This window comes from Schistocerca gregaria, chromosome 2 (genome assembly GCF_023897955.1).
Source record: "Schistocerca gregaria isolate iqSchGreg1 chromosome 2, iqSchGreg1.2, whole genome shotgun sequence".
Taxonomy (NCBI): Eukaryota; Metazoa; Arthropoda; class Insecta; order Orthoptera; family Acrididae; genus Schistocerca; species Schistocerca gregaria.
Window position 1 is genome coordinate 749,738,512 of NC_064921.1, and position 21,422 is coordinate 749,759,933.

At 38.2% G+C, this 21,422-nt stretch overlaps 1 protein-coding gene across 5 annotated transcripts in view; it reads left to right on the forward strand.

The window, feature by feature from the left end:
* The first annotated feature begins 2,746 nt into the window (after positions 1-2,746).
* Positions 2,747-21,422, forward strand: part of LOC126334930 (insulin receptor substrate 1) — a 211,636-nt gene continuing 192,960 nt past the window's right edge. For 3 of the 5 annotated variants that reach the window (XM_049997664.1, XM_049997666.1, XM_049997667.1), the window contains exon 1: positions 2,747-3,417. The gene's annotated coding sequence lies outside the window, so the exon portion shown is untranslated. Of the gene's footprint in view, positions 3,552-16,730; positions 16,810-21,422 lie in introns of all 5 variants that reach the window. The other 2 variants (XM_049997665.1, XM_049997663.1) reach the window with 2 other exon arrangements.

A 21,422-nucleotide genomic window follows, 5' to 3' on the forward strand; every position in this document is an offset into this window, starting at 1 on the left:
CTTGACACAGTCACGCCGTTTAAATATCTAAGCGTAACGTTGCAAAGCGATATGAGGTGGAACGAGCATGTGAAAACTGTGCTAGAGAAGGCAATTGGCCGACTTCCGTTGATTGGGAGAATTTTAGGAAAGAGTGGTTCGCCTATTAAGACCGCATATAGGGCGCTGGTGCAACCTGTTCTTGAGAACTGTTTGAATGTTTGGGATCCGTACCATGGCAGATTGAAGGAAGATATCGAAGCAATTCAAAGGAGGGCTGCTAGATTTGTTATCGGTAGGTCCGAACAAAATGTGTTACGGAGTTGCTTCAGGAACTCAAATGGGAATCCCGGGAGGGAACGCGGTATTCTTTTCGAGAAACACTTTTGAGAAAATTTAGAGAACCGGCATTTGAAGGTGACTGCCAAACGATGCTGCTGCCGCGAGCATACATCTCGCGTAAGGACCTCGATGATAAGATACGAGAAATTAGGGCTCATACGCCGGCGTACAGACAGTTGTTTCTCCCTCGCCCTACTTGCGAGTGGAACAGGGGAGGAAATGACAAGTAATGGTACAAGGTACCTTCCGCCACGCTCCTGACTGTGACTTGCGGAGTATCTATGTAGATGTGGATTGAATGTATCTGAGCTGGTTCTATTGGAGTCGAGGTGTGCACAATTGGTTTGTTGGAGCTAGAGGTGGTAGTTGTGAAATTATCATTGATGAATAACCACAGCACTGTGTAAAAATCTCAGCTGATATATTTATACAACAAAAATATATTTTGTGTAAATTACTTAAGTAATTAACGATAACATGCTAAAATGAAAATGTGGGTATTTAAGAAAGGGTGTCCCATTAACTGACAGAAATTGCACGAAGCACAAATTAAAATGAAGGTCTTGAAGGGAAATTATTTCACAAATTAACTTTATTTCTTATTTTGCCCCTGTTTTCAGGGATGTATGACAAGCCTGAACTAGAGGAAACTATCAAAGTGCACGCTACAGTTGTTTCAGCAAATGCAGAAAAATTGTCCTACAACATGTTCAGCAACAGACGTTCCCTCACTTCCGAGAACCTCTGCATGCTGACCGTCGTACACTGCACTAGTTCTATTGCAAGACGTTCCTGCAACCATTTTCGTACGCTTACAAACAATAAAATTTCCTAAACAAACATAGCGATTATAATTTCAGTTTCACGTTGCGTGAAGTTTATCGTTACTCTAGTTACTTTTCTAACCCACTTTACATGTTTCATTATTTATATCATTTTTACGTAATGTATCGGTATTCTCAGGTTATTTTAATACTAATTTTCCGTCTTAAAAATCCTGATCCTGCGCTTACAGGCCCTATTTCTAATTCGTAAACTAAATTAATTCTCACTAGTGGCAGCTGCCGCCTCCCCCCCCCCCCCCCCCCCCCCACACACACACACACTGAACCCCCCCCCACTCCATCCCGTTTCCCACAGACTTGTGGGTGAGCCTGAGTGACGCCTTTTAGGATGCCGGTTTCTTCCTGTTGGCAACAGGAGTATTTTGTAATAATGAACATGCTCTTGTGCTCTATAACGCGTGAATTAATTCTTACACTCCATAACATTACATGGATACCATGAAGTGCTGTTGAAACATAAATAATTGCTGACGCACATGAAAAGTAACTACTTTTGTGTGACCACACATGCTGAAAACTACAATGTAGAGACATTCACAACAACCTACTAAACTAGATCAAAATGCCCTACATTCATATTTCATATAAAGCGCCACGAGATCTTAATAAGCAGAAGCTTCGAAAGCGCTTTTATCATGTAATTTGCCTAACGTGTGCGGTAAATATAATATGAACAAATGCTACAAGGAGTTTTCGCCGCGTCAGATTTGTAGGCATATTCCGAGATTGAATACAAATCTGACGTGACAAGAGCTTCATCAAGCGTTTATTCAAAGAGCGTCGCCACGGATATTTTCATCTATTCCTGCTATAAACCTTGTCAGCAGTTTAAAACTATTTTAGAATTTTCTTTTTCTTGAATCCGATGTATATTTCATTTCCTTGAATTTGTTAGTGAAATAAGTGTGGATAAATTTACCAGTACACAAAGTAAATGTGCAATTTTGGCAGTTGCAGACTATATCATCACAGCAGGTTGACACAATCTTAGCTTTATCGCAGCGTTTGCGTCATACTTTGGAGCTCAGAATTTCGGCCTTAAACTGCATGAAGTTGCTTGTTATAGGGGACACTACGACACAAATGCTACTTATCGCTTTTACCTAAACTAATTCCAATACTGACTTCTTATTTGGCAGAGCCTTATTTTTGAAGACATGATGCATTCCTTGAGTAATGACAACTGCATACTTGAAGTTGAGTCAGCAAACCTTGTCGACTGAGAATATTATTGTCAGTTCAAAGTCTTCACGGTTTATAACAGTTTTCCTCTATAATTTTAGTTTCTGTCTGCTAATAAACCTACGGACGCAGCTTCAACACACGTCCGCTTCTTATATTAGGCATGACTACCACGAATTCCAAGAAATCGATGAATGTGTGCATGTATTCTTGGCTCTTGAATGGAAAATCACGAACAGATTCGTATTTATGGCTTCTCTCAGTCTATTTATTGCCGCGAGGTAAACTTGGAATCAGTGTAATAAGAAAAATAATTGATGTTTTGAAGCAATTGTCCCCCTAACAATGGATGACGCATTAATACGCTGGCATGTGGTCACGTGAAGCGCATGCGCAGCGCTTGTTTACAACGACAGCCCGTACACACACATGACCTTTTTCAAGATGGATGTGAAGGAGTATTTTGCTGTAGCGTGTGCAAATGATAGTAGCAAAATGCAAGTCAAGTGGTTATCTTTTTTAGTGGCAGCTAGATTGTGGACAATAGCGTTACTTAGTGAATGTTTTTGATGAAACTGTAAACCCGTAAGACTTAATAACTTGTAGTGAATTATTGATTTTTGTGCTAGCACATTTTTCCCGTCTGTTAATTCATAAAAGTTTGTACGTTGAGTGTTACTTGTGCCACTATAGGACAGACGAAGATAATTTATAGTTTGAATAGCTGATTCGTGTGATTGTTCATCGGAGAAAGACGAAGTTTTTGATGATATTACGTTTCATTGACCTCGAATAATAAAGTGTTGGGTATTGCGCATGAGGAACTGCATGCCCTTGGCAAAGCCACTAGTAGCCTATTTTTTTCTCCTGGGTGACGTTTCTGAACAACTTGCCGAAAATAAGTGTAGTGAAATGTTGTCAGTGTGACTGTGACAAATTGTTGTGCAATTTTCTAGTTGAAACAGCGCGGCATTTCGGCGTAAACACGAGTTGCGAGCTGTGACGCGAGGAATGCCAGGGCGCCTGCTGCCCTTAAATGCGCAGTGCTCTCAAGGATTCGTCGTATTTGGTACGTATCACTGTGTTAATGCGTCTTCACGAACTTACGCTTGAGAAAATGTGCATAGTGATTGGTGTCTTGACGATGTGATGGATTGAAGCAACACCCGTACGCAAATATGTAGGGAATCCTGAAAGCACATGGTTACTACGCTTTTAATTCGCAATTGGAGCACGTTGTACCTAAGCTATCTGACACTTCTGTGCCAAATTGTCTTAGTTTTGCTACCTTTACAAAAGGAAATGCTTCGTGTATCCCCGAAATCAGCAGAGTTGTTTATTTTCCAATGCCACGTGCGTTTTTTGGGGTTACGCGTTTTGTTTGGGATGACTTCAGCATGCTTCATAACTTCGAGAGAAACATAATTTCTAAAAAATGTCAATAAAATGTGGTGGGTGATAATGTTTGTAAACATTCGGCATTTGGTTTTATTTTGAAACATGCTTCTGCTGTTTATTGACTATAAGCGAATGGCTTGTTTCAAAGATGATAGCTTTCATAGATACGTCAGGATCAAAAACTTTAGATCTTAACCCAACACGTACAGTATTAAACGCATTTTATTACCGTAATAGCATGAAACAAGTATAAAAGAATTTGTTTGAAATACTTTGCTTTAACGTATGTCGAGTGACTATGTGTTCTACTTACTATAATTTTTAGAGATTTTTAAGTTTTGGAAATTATTCGAAATGTAACAAAAAAAATGCTGCAGGGATTTTAAACGTCAGAAACAGCATACTTATTTCTGAAACATACCCTTGTTTGATAACAGTAGCTGCCTGACTTACGAATCCATGTTTTTCTACTTTTTATTTTGTTTTCGTTTCGTTGTGGTATCCGCCAATTTACACACAGTAAATTATTTTCATATTATTGCCAGCGTAATAATTAGAGACGTTCTCTCTGGTGATCACTCTAAATGAAAACGAAATAAAGAAAAGATAACCCTGGACTGTTCTTTCCCCATTACATTTTTCCTGATTACATATTTTAGTGTGTGTCTTGCCATTAATCTTTATACATGCTTAATGACTTAGTAATGAGTACAACCCTTAATGACTGAATTGATTCAATAATCATTTTTCTCAGATTGAATACATACAATTTAGGTAATGAGCATTTCTTGTAACTTTTGTTGTCAACTGTTACATTTGGAAGAGGGTAGTGATTTGGAAATTCAAAGCCACCCATAGTTTCCGGCCTGTTATTTGTATGACTATCTATGCCAAGGGCATAGGACATACTGCAAATTCAATGTTGTGTGCATTTCATATTGTTGGGTTGACCCTATGAATCAATTAGAAATTAGATAAGGTCTGAAGTTGTGCTGCCTTATGTAAGTGTATGATCAATGAGGATTGTGTATTTTTAACTTGTTTGAAGAATAGACGATTGGCAGATAAATTTGCATTGTGATATTTGCCATGCCATCCATAATTAGTACAAGTCTGCTGTTACTTGAGAAGATCATATAGGCCCTATGTAGGCTTATGGTTATGTTTCCCAGATATAGATTAATTAATTATTTACATCCAGTGTGGTTAATAGTTCTTTTATGTTAACATGTAATTAATTAAACATAGTATGACATTTCTTATTAAATGCTCACATGTTCATGTTAGAGTGTGCGTGTTTGTTGTGATGCTGTATTGTTCTCCATCTGCATCTAAACTCTGCAAAGCACTGTGAAGTGCTTGGATTAGGACCATGCATTATCTGATATCTTTTTTATGAATGCTTGTTTTGCAAAGCGGGAGGGAATTATGGACTTAGGTTCCCACAGTGAGTAACACCCTTGTCCCTTCACCCCCAATATAAATACCTAGCTGATTTTGAGAGAAAAGGGAATGGATGTATCATGGTGTAATGCATCTCATCCAGTCTGGTAATTTTTTTGTCTTTGTTGCAGCTATAATTTGATTTGTAGGTTTCAGTGTAGATTGCCCTGTGTACCACATATCTATGTATTATACATTGTTGATCTACACTGAAAATTACAAATGGTGTCCAAAAAAGCCACTGCACTCATATAATGATCATGTGTTGTCATTTGTCATTTATCATTGTTCAATGTGGAAGGAAGAAATTTGGATTGTTGTGTTTTCCATTTGTGATGTCATTTACAATTTTGTTGCCTACATGTCATGGAAAGTTGATGTTTTTACATTTCAGAATGGATGTATTTGTGTAACTTATTGAGCTGATGCAGTTTTTCACAAAGTGTGATATACTCCTGTTATCATACATATACTCTAAGTAGGGCCTATGGATGATGGTAATAGTAGTGTTGCAGAGATTGTAAACTCACACATCAATAGGGTCTCTGTTTGTGACTACAGAATCAGCTTGATACACGGGTTGGATTGCTGTGGAATTATTGTATGTTTTATTACTATAGGCAAGTCATACCAGTGAACTGTTACGGATTTAGAGTAGGCTCTGTAACAGAGGATCAAAAACTCAGAAAGATACTTTTTGGGTAATAAATTAATTGAATCCCTCAAAAACCTGATTAAGAAGATAATGCAACATTATTAAGAAGATAATCCAATGTTATTGAGTTACCTAATTGTGTGAATGAAGTTGTATATTTGCTTCTCCTGCTTTGTTGTCAAAAATTTTGTAAACATACACTCATTTTTTCTGCAGTTGCATGTAACATGACACTTCAGAACTAACAGTACTTACAAGATTTCAACCAAGAAATTATTTAACATTTTGTTTTACTGATACAGCTAAGGGGCTAATTCGAATGTTCAGTACCACTCCTCACTTTTGAGATGTGACAATGTGCCTATGACGCTAAACATGCAAACTTTCAGATGTTAAATATTAGTTATGGTTGTCTCAGTAACTGCAGAAAAATGTGATTGCAATTTACACGAGATGTGAATTATATGTGCAATTTATGCTTACTTTGAATTGTTGGTGAACAGATTTTGTTCTTGAAATGTTCCTTTTAGTGGCTGAAAGTTGTTTTGTTTCTTGTAACTGTGTGACATATGTATTTTTTCTTTCATTTGTATGGTATATTCACTTGTTTTTCATATTGTATGTAATCTGCGGTATAAGACTTGTTTGATTAGTTGGTTATTTTTGTTGTGATTGTGATGTGTTATTTCTTGCAACATGAATCCGAAATTAATCTTCAATAGTTGAATGAAGTAGTGTGATTTGGGGTATGTTAAATTGGCCATTAAATTTTTGCAGATGTTGAGTGATGGGGAATATTTTAAATGTCACACATTCCAATGGATACATGTTGAAGTGCCTTGGAGATAACTTGTGGGTGTCCATCAGATGCGGAACTTGGGTTGGGAGGTCGAGATTCAGCACTTAAGCATTATTATGTTGACATACCCGTTTTTGTTATCAGTCATCAGTGACATACGTCTTCCATGAAATGGGTGTTTCTGCAAGCATAGTAATTGATTTGTTTTATTCTACAGATGTGTGTGGAAAATTCATTTGGTATCGGGGTTGTTTTTTATAAAGGGGGTGGGGGGTCGGTGATCTTAGAAATAGATGAGTTGAGCTTCAGTAAGAGGAAGAGTGGTAGGTGGCATAGAGTTGTTGGTAATTGGGTTTCTTTATCAGCTGTTTGTGGTGGGGATTGTAATGATGATAAACTGTAGTAAGGGTGTCTTTATTTCATAGTAGAAGAGTATGTAGCAGAGGCATATAGTATCATGTCAGATGGGTTCGCTTCATATAAAGCTGTGAGGCTGGGGCCTATAATCGTACTTTTGTGGGAGGGACAGTATTCCATTTACATGCTCACTTGATATATTTTGGTTTTGTATTTTTTATGTTTTTATTAAGTTAATGAGAAAAACGTTTTAGAATTTTTGTAGTAGTATCCGCCTTTCAAGTTCAGCTATAAAGCCAGCTTAAATGATTTTATTTCGATTCTAGTTAAACTTTGCTTCCTCATATTGAGTCTTTTTTACTTTTTTAAAAACTGTTTTACCTGTCATTGTTGCTTTCCGTGTATTTCTTTGTTAATGTAATTTTGCATTTGGTGTGTTAGAGTTTAATTTCTCCCCTCCGAGAGCCCCAAGTTTCCTGTAGTAGTCATTGTAGGTAGGTTCAGTATTTATTATTAAGAATTTGTACGATTATATTTCATGTTTATATTTTCACACGATGGAAACATTTAAGTTTATTTGTTGCCATTTTGAAATCATGTATTACACGTTGGGGCCTAGCCTGATGTCATTGGTAATAGCTGATGACTGGTATTAAATACCCTGGTTTGTCACAAGCAAAGAATTGTTTGAAAATATTTTTCATCAACTTATCCCATCCTTCTCTGTCTCTGGAGCCACAGGGTTGTGAGTGATTTCCCAGTTCTTAGAGAGTCCTGTTTCCTCTGCAACTTTATATTTTTTCTCACTTAATTGAACATTTAAGTTATAAGACAGTTAAGTGTTATAATAGGGGCCCTTCATCTGGAGGAAAGAGGGGAGTTCATCTAGTAAATAGTTTAACCATCAGGTAGGATGTTCATTTAGAACTACACCACTTGAGAGACAGAACAAGGTGTTATGGGCCAAGAGAGCAGTCTGTATAAGTGAAAATGTAAATGTTTATTTGTACAAAATTGTAAATCTCGTAAAGCTTTTACTGATTGCTTTGAAATTTTGACACAACATTGCGTTCGAATACACTCGTGTTTTTGTATACATACTGGAATGCCATAGAGTGTATCTCTCTCTCTCTCTCTCTCTCTCTCTCTCTCTCTCTCTGTGTGTGTGTGTGTGTTTTTTACTAAAAGGATACATTGTTAGCAAAAATCTCATGTTCGTTTGTACAAAATCATAAATCTCCGGAGGTTTTTCACCAATTCTTTTGAAATTTTCACTCAGCATTACATTCAAATATACAAGTTTTTATATACCTCTGGAGCACCATATGGTATATAAATACATATTATATACATGATAAACATATATATGAGGGATAGACACTTGGTCCAACAGTCCTGCAGCTTTTTTGTTCCATCAGAAAAATAGGTTCTGTCAGGCTCTGCAAAATACTCGCTGACTGCAATGATCACTTCCTCATTTGATGAAAATTTCTTCCCAGTTTTTAGTTAGGGAACAGCAGGAAGTCATTTTGGGCTAAGTCTGGTGAATAGGGTGGATGAAGAACCAATTAAAAGCCCAATGCCCAACACATTGTTATTGCTGATATGTGGGATGCATTATCATGGTTAAAGAGCTCTTTCATGTTTGCCAAACTCGCTGTTTTTTCAGCCATTGAACGATTCAAATGATACAACAATGGAGCATAATAGGATAGGTTCTGCATTTTTTAAAGTATTCTCTGACACTTATTCCTTTGACCACATTTAAATTCATTAATCCAAAAGTAAATGGTCTTCAGTGATGGTGCAAGAGCCTGCCTGAGCTTCATCCAATTCTGTCTTGATTTATGCAACCCCGCAACCTTCAAATGAAAATGTTTAATAACAGCATAAAACTTGGACAGAGCAAGTTGACTTGGTGGTTAGAACACTGGACTCGCATTCATCAGGACGACAGTTCGAACCTCCGTCGGGCAATCGTGATTTAGGTTTTCTGTAATTTCCAAATCGCTTCAGGTAAATGCTGGGAGGGTTCCTCTGAAAGGGCATGGCCGATTTCCTTCCCCATCCTTCCCTGATCCAAATGAGATTGATGGCCTCAGTGTTTGGTCCCCTCTCCCAAATTATTCATCCAATCACAAAACTTCATTTTTCCTGTTTTCAGTCACAGTTGACACACAGAGCAGTTTACAAGATGGTTGTCAACAATAAACTGCACACTTTCATGAAGGCACAACAAGAATGCTCCATTTTCTCATGAAAATTTACCAGACTTAACAAACCACATTTGTAAAAATGTAAATGTTCCTTTGTTTCAATATTTTAAATGTATGAAAGTTCTTCACTGATTCCTTTGAAATGTTTACAGAACATTTCATTTGTAAGTGTGGGTGTTTTTATATACCTGTTTTAATATATATAATAAATTAATTAATATGTAATGTATAAAGGGGAAACATTATTACCAAAAATCTCCAAGTTCTTGACCAATTTACTTCAACTTTACTGTAATGAAAATTGGACAGGTGTAGACCATATATTTTTAATACATAAATATATCTGTAATCTATAAAGGGGAAACATTCTTACCAAAAATCTCAAAATGTACTCAACCTATCCATATATATTAGCAAAGAGGAAATTTGTATTTATTGCTTATCAGTTTATGGTTAGAATACTATTACAGAGAGGATATAAAATGTAGACTGGCAATGGCAAGGAAAGCGTTTCTGAAGAAGAGAAATTTGTTAACATCGAGTATAGATTTCTCAGGAAGTCATTTCTGAAAGTATTTGTATGGAGTGTAGCCATGTATGGAAGTGAAACATGGACAATAAATAGTTTGGACAAGAAGAGAATAGAAGCTTTCGAAATTAGGTGCTACAGAAGAATGTTGAAGATTAGGTGGGTAGATAACGTAACTAATGAGGAGGTATTGAATAGGATTGGGCAGAAGAGAAGTTTGTGGCACAACTTGACTAGAAGAAGGGATCGATTGGTAGGACATGTCCTGAGGCATCAAGGGATCACAAATTTAGCATTGGAGGGCAGCGTGGAGGGTAAAAATCTTAGAGGGAGACCAAGAGATGAATACACTAAGCAGATTCAAAAGGATGTAGGTTGCAGTAGGTACTGGGAGATGAAGGAGCTTGCATAAGATAGATTAGCATGGAGAGCTGCATCAAACCAGTCTCATGGCTGAAGACCACAACAACAACAACTATTACAGAATCTGAATTTGCAATAACAATAAACTGGGACTGAGGTCAGCCAAATGATATGGTAGGAGGGGGTGAGGAGAAGATTGATGGAGAGAAGCGTGCAGGAGGAGATGGGGGAGAAGAACAGAGAGAGGAAACGAGCGGGGAGGGGGAGGAGGAGGTAGAGAGAGGGGTGAGGAGGTGATGGACAGAGAGAAGGGCCAGAAGAAGATCAGGACATACAGTAAAATTGCCATTTTATGCTTTTCAGTAGACTGGCCCAAAAAGTGTAAAATGTTATAAGGAGTAAAATACAGAAAAGCACCGGAAACACAAGAAGCAGAAATGAATCAATTCCTCTTACAGTCATCCTCTTTATATTGTTCAAAATATGAAATTAAAACAATTTAGCGTTTTGCTTTTTTAAAAAAGAACAAATAGTTTATTGTTTTTGCTTCTTTCTTACAGCAGTTAGATGATCTACTTGTCTCTCCACAGAACAGGGAAGCAAAAGTCTTTCTTGAATCCACATTAAAAATATTTTCATGTTCTAATATGAGACACATCATTCATAATCATTCTAAAATTATGATAACACAATATTGGTTAAAACAATAAAATTGGTAGTCTTCGTAAACAGAGAAAATAGACAAGAGATCTATAACTATGATACCAACAAGATCATCATTTGGCTGAAGGGCATCAGAGCAACTTGAGGAGAAATGTTTCATGTCTGACATGAGGTCATATAAACTTAAGACTCTGTGCCTAGTAGGGATCACCATATTTCATGCAGTAGTAACAACAATGAATGAAAGCCCACTTAGAGATGGCCCTCTTCAAAAGTGGTGTTTATTTGTATAAATTACCGTGAAATTAAATTAAAGCTGTTGTAATACAGTGCAGTGAGTGGAAGCAAGGTTACGATAAGAGTCGATATGGTCAGATCATGATTATCTTTAAGTCAGTGACTCAACATATTTTCCCACCTTTCCGAACTCTGCAAACCTATAATACAGGTGGCTGTAGCCCAATACACCGACAGTGAAACTCTTCGTAACCGTGCTAAAGCTCCATTACATGATCTGTAACTTTGTGTGTAGTCCACATTTTCTGCTTTGTTCCAAGGCTGACTTTGAGCAGGAATATGATGCACTTTTTGCGGAAATCTTTGTGAAAATTGATGTTACAGGTTGCGATAATGTCAGAGAAAACTTAACATGTGGGAAATGTTGTAAAACAGAATAGTTCCCAGGGAAGCATTGTATTGAGGGAATAGGACTTATGTTGTGACTGATAAAAATGAATGTAAAATGTAGAAATGGTGTTTTACTGTTTATCCAATTCTCGTACATTTTAGATGTGTACGCTGTCTCTTTATTTTCGATTTACCCAGATTGAGCCACAGCAACATATGGCCACGAACACTGTGTTTGAAATGAAATACCAATGAACAAATAGATTTGAAAACGCTTGCTGTTGAAAGTGGCATGAAGAGCAGCTGATCATTTGTGAAATAAGAGAAAGAAACCTAGGTGTGACATGCTGCACAGGGACAAACCATTACAAAAATGGGGCCTTCCTCCCACAGAAGCTATTCTTCTATAATATAAGATAAAGAATCGGGTATTAGAAGTTACTGATAACTGTATGTCCACCTTGATGGGTGACATAATGGTGTGATGTCTGACAACATACACAGGCAAGTAGATCCTATGCATAAAAAGATTCCAGAATCAAGGATTCCTTTGTATGTGGGAAGAGATCGCAAGGCGAACCAAAATGAATTACACAAGGAAATTGTAAACCTGTGTGAGTGAAGGTAGACAAAGCAGGATTGCATGACAGTAAAATAAACAAATAATTTGCAGTTGTTCTCTTGAGCTCAGCTGCTTTATTGACTGCAACTCAAAAGAGGGGCAAATCAAATTGGGGTTATTGATAATTTTTAGTTTTGTTCTACCATGTAAGATGAATATTGTATTGCCTATTGTTTGAAATGTTTAGTGTAACTCTTTAAAGTCAGTACCACCATTATACTGTTTTTTATTTGCAGTGTTACATTTACATGATCATGATTTTGGCTTCAAAGTGCCATTATCAAGTTTTTAAAGTATTATACAGTGGCTAAGATGGCATACTGTCGTATTTAAAAGATACTATTAGACACATTGTCTAAGGGTCGATATTTCTGGTAAAGCATACTTCTTTGTTTTATCACAGAGTATACCATCTTGACTCAAGCCGAAATCATGATCATCTAAATGTAACACTGCAAATAAAAAACAGTCTAATGGTGGTACTGACTTTAAAGAAATATAGTATGACTATGGCCCCACATTATGAAAGAATTATTTAGTTTAACTGTTTACACTTGTGCATTAGTTTGGGATTGGTTGTCGTGGTGTGACTAAGGCCTCAGATGATACCATTGTCATGCTTGCAGTGGAAGCGTAAAAAAGAGAGAGCCATTTCTGAACTGAAGAAGAATGAGAGCTCAAGAACAATTTTAGAACAGCTCAAGAGATGTGATCTATGGCTTAGTTGGAGGGGCTCTTCTACTTCTGCATGTGTTGCTCATATACATAATTTAGAAACTGAGTTTGCTTCCAAGAAAATTGTTTGATGACTGTGTGGTTCAAGAGTGCATCTTTAGGAGGTAATTGTTCATGAGTTTCATTATTATCCTCTCTATTGCCCCCTTGGTTTACTATTGTCAGTAAAATGTTGCAAATGAGTCCACGAGGAATTGTCATTCGTGGAGCACATTAACCAGCAGAAAGATTCAATTTGTACCATTTATTCTTTCATACCCGATAGTGATGTATCAGACTTTCATTAATTATAGTTGTCAGCTCGAGAACTTGTACAGGTTGCAGATTAATATCAAAATCGGTTTCATACTCATTGATGTAGGGAAAAGTGTAATGTAAGAATCTCGTGACGTTCTTCTAGGCAAAATTATGTCAGAAATATTTTGTTGTTACCCAGTTCTCATATGTTGTGTAGTACTAAGCATATATCTGTATTGTGTAGATGACAGTGATGTGTTCTTGCTCAGAGTAGTATTGTGTTTGTATTGTTTAGTGTGAGTATGGAATGAAACACACACACACAGAGAGAGAGAGAGAGAGAGAGAGAGAGAGAGAGAGAGAGAGAGAGAGAATTGGTGTAAAGTAGCAGCAGTGGTATTGCGTGAGATTAATTTCTGCTGAATGGAGTAGCCTACCATCAACTGTGTCGCATATTCCTATTCCATGAAGCATACAAAGACGTTGGGGACTCAAGCCTGGGGACAGTGTTGTGCAGTCAGGTGATGAGAATGTGCACATCACCACCCCTCCTTCCCTACAACAAACATGACCTCCCACAATATCTGTTTCCTAGTAAGTCAATATTTTCTTGTGAATGCAGTGCGTCTATTGCAAATCATTAATAGAATATCAATATTTTGCATCTCCCAAGGTTGTTGATAGCAACAAGTGTACTGAGATATGTCTAGCTCTTCATATATTTTTACATGAAATCTGCTTCTGTCATTTGTTACTTCATCTTGCATTCTCACTTCATGATATATCAATGTTTTAAAATCAAGCATTATACAAATACATTGCTGTTGAAAATATGTTATATAGTGAGGAGTGGTATAGAAAAGATTTCTTGTTGATGTAATTCAATCCATCTTGAACACAAATGCAATAAAATAAACATTTGAGGAGGACAAAAAATCTGCATTTTAGTTTTGCACTGATGGATTCTTTCATGTTACCCAGATATATATGATTAGTTATAGAATGTAATCTGATCAGGACAAACAGCAAAACAAAGCAAGTCAGAACTTGATTTACCAAAGGAAAAGGAAGGGTAGTTCTTACATTTGACACCAGTTGCAAATTAGATGTTGTTTTATTCCAACAGATCCATAGTGAGGAGATCCTCCAGGATGTTGATGGTTACTGGTATTTTATAGCAAAAATACCCTATGGCAAAACTTTGCTACAATCCAGTTAAATGATATATGTGGGACTGTGTTTGGATAGGCATTTTTTTTACTAAAGTGTTCTCGACCTATAAATGTAAAACACCCCCATTGAGATCTACTGACCACCAGTGAGATAGTTCACCAACTGAATTGTGTTAGTTAGTTGTACCCTATTTCCCCTAAGTTATGTTACGGTATGAGGAAAAGGGTGCCTTAGGTACCACTGTCATTTACCTTTATCCTGTTTTGTTTGCAAATAATGCATGGGAAGAATGGCAGTTGGTAAGCACCCATATGAGCCCAAAGTTTCCATCATGGTCAGTTCTTGAAATGTGTATAGGAGGAAGCAATGTTTTGCAAGAGCTTTCCGTAAACATTTGCTCAGAATTTTAACAATACTAGTAAACCTCTGTGTGATGTACAGTGCTACTTTTGTGACATATGCCACTGGAGTTTGAAGAGCATCTCCATGTCACTCTCATAGTTACTAAATACAACTGTGAAACAAAGTTGTTCTTCCTTGTGTCTACTCTGTCAAATCTACCTGTAGGAGTCTCAGACTGTGGAACCATACATGAGGGTAGAATCAGCAAGGGTTTTGTTCATTAAGTAGTAGCAGAACATTAAATGATTTCCTACTATCAAAAGAAAATAAAGATTTAAAGGTAGAAACCTTTTTTATAACTAGGTAGATATTCAAAGAATAGCAGGAACTGTGAAGTCTCTAAAGCAGTTAAGAAATAGTATGTGTGAAGCTGTTTGGTTACTGAAAAAGTTTCACCAAACCCTGAACTTTAGCAGTCACTACTTCCTGCAAAGATTTCATTAATGTAGACTTTCCAAACTGAAATAATATTCATGATCAATATTGGAGAGGAATGCTTATTTTGAGGCCTTAAAACTCTGTCAGGCTCCTCCACGATTTGCATGTTTTGCGTTATACATTTGAAAACTGCTGCATTTCCTATATAGACTTGAAAATGACACACATACTTATACGTGCAATTGCACAAACGAGAAGATAAGCAACAAATACAGCACAAATCATAGTTCCTTCCCTGTACAGCAGTGGAGCAGTCTGCCCCCAGTCACAAAGCACTGTAATGTCCTTGCTCAACAAAATATATTTATTTTCAGAGCCATCACATTGTTCTCCACTTTTCTTGTCTCACAGGTCATAATATTACTGACAGAAGACTAGGCAATTTGGGAATTGCTGAGGGAACAAGCAGGTTCTACATCCTTTAAAGTCTCCTCACCTTGACAGTATCATGGGTGGAAGATTGAAATGAAATAAACAATATTCCAGTTTACAGTAAAATGTAAGTGTGTCCAGGGTAGTGGTAAATAAGAATAATTACACACTTCTGGTATGCAAACAGCAACAGTGTAGACTTGTGCAAGGAAATATGGTGGCACGTACACATATCAAGGGACTTAAAAGAGCTCCAGAATAGGTTTGGAGGTTGTCTGCCAAAAATGTCGTCTCAAAACAGATGATAGAAATAATTTGAAGGAAAGTGGAAAAAAATCATGTCTTAAATGAGCAGTGTAACTGAATCAGTGATGATCAAATTGATACATGCTTTCCTGAAAATATTATTTGAAGAATGTAGTTAAAAGATAAATCTTTTTCTCTAAATGTGTCATAGTGTACTGTTAGCTCTCACATTGTAAAGAATAAAAATTGTAAGTTGTGTTATAAGTTGAAAACAAAATCGTGTTGAAACTTATTTCTAGATGGTTATTCATGTATGCCAGACCATACATGCTGTCATGTTGAAGTCCATATTTTATTGTTAGATGCAGTGTTTACTGATTACTGAACACCATTTGGCCAAGGACTACCTGCTTAGGGAATCTGAAATTCTACAGAGGTTTTTTTTAAGGTCACTTCCCAGGCAATAAAACTCATATGCTTTTAAGCTGTTTAAAAGCTCACTCTACAGTCAGTTGTTTATGTTGTATCGATGTGCCCCGTACATGCCTACAGGGATCCTTTTGAAGATTTCCTGACAGTTATGAGTGATGTTATAAAATACATAAAAGACCTTGATATCCATATATAACTGTTGTCATTTGTGTTATTTTATGCTGGAGAGCTGTGCTTAAATGTTGGCATGTAGTAGTTTTGTAATATTTGTATGTGTATTGCCATATGATAAATAAACGGCACTGTATAGGCCCCTAAAGATAATATGTCACATTATAGACATAAAAATCACTGTGTAAAGGTTACACATGCCACACCACAGACCTATCATTTAGCTCCCAGTCTTTATTGCAAACAAAGTGTAATTTGTGATAAATTTTCACAAATGATCAATGCAGTGAATACCTTGCCTAAAGTATAGGAGTTTCTTACCCAGACCCATATTTAATGATTTATTTGTTTACTTCCATTGTTCTTAAATACAAACTTGCTAACATCTGTCTTTACTAAGACAGAATTCACAATTTTTGTAAAAGATATTGTTTGATATCACCACCATATTTCAGAATGCAGAATGTTGACAAAATCAATTTTTCGTTTCTCTTTTTTCTCCAGAGACCAGGGCAGAATACATCACCGCATTCCTAGTGTGCTCTCCATCTATTGCCACTTCAGTTCAAGGCCGAAAGCTGAGGTGATTGTTCATGTGAGCAATATTGTTTGTGGTTCACATTCGTTCACATTTCTTCATTCTGACAAAAATAATACAGTTTTCTGATCGTACCCCTGTAATTTGTGTATTCCAGTCAATTGCAGAAACTATTAAAACACTGATTCCAAAATTCTAAGTCTGTAAAGTGACAAAAAGATCATAAGGATTGAGTTTGGGAAATTTGAAAAATTAATTTTGTGTAGATGTTAACTAAAAGTTGCGGTATACCCCTAAACAAAGAAAAACTAAACTTGTATAACTAGTGTTCTCAACTTGGATATAGGCTATTATTCCAAATTGCTGAGTGACATGTATTTTTCTTAAAAATCCAATCTCTAATGTTAAAGTTATTCTCCTCCCTACATGTTTTCCTCACATCATTCATTTTCATATACATTAAATGGATGCCCTTCACTGTTCTTAACATTGCCTATTTGCTTTTACTTCTGTCTCGTTCAAAACTAATCAACCTCATGTTAGATATTCACTTACAGTGTGTACCAACACTATGCACTGCAATATTCTTATAACAGAGCCTACTTTTTCCTCTATGGTTTGTCCACTTGTCTTCTTATTGGAAAGAAACTTCTCCGCTAGTTTCAGGTTAAATGACAAGATCTTCATGAACTGGACTCGGGACAAAGACACCCTCTCCTTGTTCTTTCACAGCTTCAACACATTTTCTCCCGTCTGCTTCACCTAATCTTCCTCAGGCCAACATGCCACCTTTCTGGACATTGATCTCTTCCTCTCTGATTGCTCCATTCACACCTCTGCCCACATTAAATCCACCAACCACCAACAGTACCTGCATTTCGACTGTAAAGGAGCAGGCCCTTTGTTACCCAATACCACCTAGGAGTGGAACAGCTGAACCACATTCTTCGTCAGAGCTTTGATTGTCTATCATCATGCCTGGAAATGAGGGACATCCTATCCAAGATTCTTCCCACCCCTCCTAAAGTGCTGCTCTGTCACCCACTTAACCTCATGACATCCTAGGCCATTCCTATGCCACCAACAATCCACACCCCATGGAAGGCCAAGTTTGCAAGACCTGCCCAATCCATCCACCCAGCACTTTCTATTCCACTCCTGTCACAAGTTTATACTACCCCATCTGATGCTGGGCCACCTGTTAAAGCAGCCATGTCGTACACCGGCTTTGCTGCAGTCATTGCACTCCTATTTATATTTTACCAGGATAAATGGGCACCACCAAATTGTGGCCCAGAACAAAGTACCACAAGCAGCCGAACATAACATGCTCAGTTTTCAATGGCTGCTTCATAAGTCAGGGCATCTGAATCCTCCCCTCCACCTTCTCTGAACTGCACAAGTTATACTTACAATTCATTCTCTACTCCTGAAATCACCCTGACCTCAAACAAAGGTAACTTACTGATCCCACACCCTCCACCCAACAGTTTCCACACCCTCTGCCCTATCATTTTCTCCCAATTCATGTTCTCCACAGTCTACCAGTGCCACCAGTGTTTTGCCTTCTCCTTTGCTCTCCTTTTCCACTCCCTGTCCTCCCTCCCACCCCACACAGCCTCTCAGTGTTGTGCCAAGCAGCCTTTTGTGGCCACCATATAGTCCTTGCACATTCTATCAGGCAGTGCTGACTCTCTCTTACCACCTGTACCCTACTATTCCTCCACTCTTCTGCACCTCAATCCAGATTGCTGCTTGAGATTGCTGCTTCTGCTCAACCCAACACCATTGCATTCTGGCCGCAGCAGCCAGAGAGAGCGGTCACGTACACAAGAGATATGCTTGCTTGTTTGAAGGGTCTCTGTGTTTTATTTTTGTTTCTGAGGAAGGCTTTGGCCAAAAGCTACGTGTGTAACAGTCTTTTTGTTGTGCCTGTGTGCAACTCAGTGAGTCATCTTTTCGGTGAGTAGCAATATATCCTTTCATGATATTGTGGTTATGTCTTTCAAAGGTAAGCCAGATGCTTCAATACTGCTGCACGGTTATTCTCTGCAATTACTCATTTGTGCAATTCTGAACTGATAAAGGAAAGTGATAAAAAAGTGAGTAGTTGACAGTTTACCCTTTAAGTAACCGCTTGCTGATACGGGTGCATTTTCTAGTTAGAATGCAGTCTGTGTTCCCTTGTGAAATGAGGACTGCTGTTCTTCAACCAGTGAGAGGTAATGTGGCGTTGTAGAAATTCAGAAGAGACTGATTGTTGAAGAGATGATACTGTTTCAGGCAGAGCAAGATGATACTGTAACAGAAACAGCCATAAGTCACTCGATACGTCTGACATCTTCAAACTTGAAGTGAATGAGCTGTGTACAAATAAATAGTCTCTGTTTTTCATGTACCAATGTTGGACCATGTGGGACTTGATTGTGCCCCACAATGACTTGTGTGGCATGGTAAGGTTCAGGCTTTGTGGTGGCCATTTCAATGGAGCTGAATCAGCAGCCTCAAAATTGTTCCTCAAGGAACTCTCATACACAAATAAAACAATGTGATGTAGCTGCTGTAATCAGATTATATCCTCAATTCCTGTTTCTTTGAGCTGAGGTATTAACAATGTTTGCAAATGCAAAATGTCCAAATAAACATTTCTGGTCATTTATCCTTAAAATATGAGCCCAACATGTATTACGATGACATCCCGGACCACGATCATAACAAGAGGCAGGTTTATTTCCAACTCTTGTACATAATGAGGATTTTACTTAGACCAGAAAAATCATAGTACCTTTGTGTGAACTGTGACATTCTCACTTTCTTCGAAAAATGTGCCAACAAAACATGGCAGATTGCAACTTGCTGCTCTACGTCTTGTTAGGTAAATCATACACAAACATTGGTCATAATCCTTTTGTTTTCCTCAAAATGTTCTCCACAAATGGCATCCTTTAACGTGTTTGTCCTTGCAAATGACAACATCATGTGCTGCACCATGTCGTGTGACAACCGTGGATGATCTTGACCGTTGCAAATCGTGGAACTCCGTCGAACTGCCTTCTGGTGACCTCACCCTCCTTGCCCAGCGAATAACTGTATTTTTGTCAACAGCAGATGCTCCATAGACTTTGCACAAGTGTTAGTGAATATTCCCCCACAGTTTCTTTCTCTGCAGTGAGAAAGTCAATGATGACACATTGCTTGTAATGTAAATCACCTACGGACGCCATTTTGATACTGTCCTGCAGCTACACCATCAGTCGGAAGTAAGGGAAATGTGGTGTGCTCATTCAGGAGACTTCAAGTAATACGTACGTAATGTTTCACATTCATAGCATTGTTTTGGGGAGAGAGAAAAAAAATTGGTGCATTACTTTCTGGGCAATCCTCGTACAGTGGTATAGCATGATTGGCTGGGAGTACCTCGAAAGCCACCTTCTTGCAATTAGGTACCACTTCAGTGACTTGCATGCACTTAACCTACTCCAGTAATCCTACTTAGGAAAGGGAACCAACATTTTAACATGGAATCTGAATTGTGTGAATGTGAAGGAGGTCATGGTACACTGTGTGATCAAAAGTATCCAGACACCACCAAAACATAACATTTTTCATATTAGGTGCATTGTGATGCCACCTTCTGCTGCCAGGTAATCAATATCCGTAACTTCAGTAGTCATTAGACATCGTGAAAGAGTAGAACGGGGTGCTCCGTGGAACTCACAGACTTCGAACGTGGTCAGGTGATTGAGTGTCACTTGCATCACATGTCTGTACGGGATATTTCCATACTCCTGAACATCCCTAGGTCCAATGTTTCCAATGTCATAGGAAACGTGAAGGGACAAGTACAGCACAAAAGCGTACAGGCTGACCTCGTCTGTTGACTGACAGAGACCACCAACAGTTGCGGAGGGTCGTAATGTGTAATAGGCAGACATCATCCAGATCAACACACAGCAGTTCCAGACTGCATCAGGGTCCACTGCAAGAACTATGACAGTTAGGCGGGAGGTGAGAAAACTTGGATTTGATGATCGAGCGGCTGCTCATAAGCCACACATCACGCTAGTAAATGACAAACTATGCCTCGCTTGGTGTAAGGAGTGTAAACATTGGACATTGAACAGTGGAAAAACATTGTGTGGAGTGACGAATCACAGAACACAATGTTGCGATCCGATTGCAGGGTGTGGGTATGGGGAATACCCGGTGAACGTTATCTGCCAGCGTGTGTAGTGCCAACAGTAAAATTCGGAGGCGGTGGTGTTATGCTGTGGTCTTGTTTTTCATGGAGGGGGCTTGCACCCCTTGTTGTTTTGTGCGGCACTATCACAGCACAGGACTACATTGATGTTTTAAGCACCTTTTTGCTTCCCAGTGTTGAAGAGCAATTCGGGGATGGCGATTGCACCTTGCAACACGATCAAGCACCTGTTCATAATACACAACCTATCACGGAGTGGTTACATGACAATAACATCCCTGTAATGGACTGGCCTGCAGAGAGTTGTGACCTGAATCCTGTAGAACACCTTTGGGATATTTTGGAATGCTGACTTTGTGCCAGGCCTCACCAACTGGCATCAGTACCTCACCTCAGTGCAACACTCCGTGAAGAATGGACTGCCATTCCCCAAGAAACCCTCAAACGCCTGATTGAA